Consider the following 2,489-nt stretch of genomic DNA (forward strand, 5'->3'; position numbering starts at 1 on the left):
GTTGGACCAAATAAAAAAAGTGGGTAGAAGCGTTCCTCATATAAATTTATTTATCAAAGTGTCCTAATCTCACGCTCCTTTGTCTAATTTTTTATGTTTACAATCGAATCATGTATAGGTATATGCATGGTGTGTTAGTAATGTATGGTCTGCATCACTGCATGTGCGCGCTACTTTGTACTTGTTACCTATAAAAGAAAAAGAAAAGCTTTGGGATGCTTGGACTTAAAATACAAGCTCTCTCATCTCTCATCATATGATGGCCCAGCCCATGAACGCTATACTCATCTCGGCGCCCAGCGCTAATGAGGCCCAATCCATAGATTTAAGCGGAGGAATGAATGGCACCCGTCGCCCAATAGCTTTTAGATTCTTCTGTCTCATGCCTAAACTGCCCCCTTCCCTTTGGATACCGGATTAGCACGTACTACCAGCAAAGACCACTGTCGACCAAGTGGGCATTTGAGCTTTTATGAGAGGAACTTGATATTGACCTGAGTTTATATAGAATACAAATAAGGACAGATGCACCTAAGGAATCCACATGTTACTAGTTGAGGTTAACGTGTCTCTCTGCATGCCTGCATCCAGTATTGAACATTTTTTTAGGACGTGGACACGTGGGCTAACATTAATGTGACTAGGTGAGGCAGCGATGTCCGCACCATCTGAGCCGAGATTGTAGCATACTGCATACCATGCCGTACGGTGGCGTTTCGACAGTACCTTGGGTTGGGAAACGGAAATGGCTATGGTTATGCTCCAGCGGGGAAAAGGATAGGGTTATGTTTAGGTTTCGTTTGTGGAGCCATATGGGAATAGAAAAATGCTGAATCTTATCTTCTCGGCACTCCATATGGGAATAGGGAATAGAGAAATGCTGAATCTTATCTTCTCGGCACTCCTTCCGTCCATCTGCTCACCCAGAGCCTGAGAGCCACAAGCCCACTAACTTGGTGCCTGCTGCGCGCGCAGGTGCCATGCGAGGCGAGCGATGGCTCCACCAGCCCGCGCGTCTTTTATACTCGGCAATCTACCATGGGGTATCTCGAGGTAGTAGATTGACTGGTGGGGGATCGTCAGACCTGTAACTCGAAGGTAAAAGCAAGGACACAAAACGCGGATTTATACAGCTTCGAGCCGCCAGAGTAGTGTAATACTCTATGTCCTGTTTGGGATGTTGTATATTACGCCCTGCGCTTAGGTGTTGTTTGATATTGAGGATTTGGTCCTCTGTTATGGTTCTGCCGATCTAGGTGTTAGGGTTAAAGATATTGTTATCACATGTAACAAATCAATGAGTTGTTTAGAGTCCGGTTCTGATATAGATAGATTAGTTTAATAGTTTATCTACAAGATGTATCCACACACAACAGAATCGGATTCCAACAACTTTATCTTGTAATCTCTTTGGAGTCTTTTAGAACTCATCTATATAAACACGCAACCTGCAGTATGCCAAGATAGGCAACTACAGTTTCACCAATTCTTTCGTGGTAATCAGAGCTGTCTCTTCCTGATACATCCACAAAATCAATCTCGAAGATTTGCCCATGGCGTCCTTCTCCTTACCGGTGCAACTTGGGCCGGTTGTCTCAGAAAAGCTCACACGGGACAATTATGTTCTGTGGAAGGCACAATTTCTTCCTATTGTCCATGGCACCCAACTCGTTAGGATCCTCGAAGGAAAAGTTCCTGAGCCAAGCAAGACTCTGGATGTGCTAATCAATGGCAAGAAGCAAGAAGTTCCCAACCCCGAGCATGACTCATGGGTTAGCAAGGATCAACCTGTTAAACTCAATTACCAGGGAAGTGCTAGCAGGAATAGCCACCACGACTACCTCCGCTGAAGTGGAAGGTGCTGAAGACTATGTTCGCGGCGCAATCAAGAGCGCGGGTGACTAACCTGCAGATGCAGCTGGTGACTCTGAAGGAGGGAAGCCTGACTACTTCAGCCTACCTCAACAAGATGCAGAACATCAAATATGAACTTGCAACTGCTGGAAAACCCGTCGGAGATGATGAGGTTGTTACTCATATTCTCAATGGTCTAGATTTTGATTATCAACCTTTTGTATCTTCGATGCTTAGCCGTGGAGATTCCATCTCGTTTTCAGGTCTTTACTCTCAATTGATAGAGTATGATCTTCGCCTGGAGATGTTTCAAGAAGCTGGCCAGTTTCAGTCTTCGGCCAATTTAACTTCTCATGGACGCAGTCATTACCGTGGTCGTGGGAGAGGCAACAATGGTGGCCGTGGTGGTCGTTTTAGTCAAGGCCGTGGAGCACAGAGTCAAGGCAGCAGCAGCAATGGTGCAAATCCGTCCAAGAAGAAACCGCAGTGTCAAATCTGCAAGAAAGTAGGACACGAAGCCTTGAGGTGTTGGTTTCGTTATGATGATGACGATCAGCAACAAGGCAAGACAGCAGGCGCTGGCGAAACTAGCTATGGCTATGACACCAACTGATATGTAGATAGTGGTGCTACAG

At 45.7% G+C, this 2,489-nt stretch overlaps 1 non-coding gene across 1 annotated transcript; it reads left to right on the plus strand.

The window, feature by feature from the left end:
- Positions 1 to 2,008: 2,008 nt before the first annotated feature.
- LOC117841143 (small nucleolar RNA Z247) lies at positions 2,009 to 2,147 on the plus strand. The gene has a single exon (XR_004637174.1). It is a non-coding gene; the product is annotated as a small nucleolar RNA Z247 (small nucleolar RNA).
- Positions 2,148 to 2,489: the final 342 nt, after the last annotated feature.

The sequence above is a fragment of the Setaria viridis genome, chromosome 9 (assembly GCF_005286985.2).
Source record: "Setaria viridis chromosome 9, Setaria_viridis_v4.0, whole genome shotgun sequence".
Classification (NCBI taxonomy): Eukaryota; Viridiplantae; Streptophyta; class Magnoliopsida; order Poales; family Poaceae; genus Setaria; species Setaria viridis.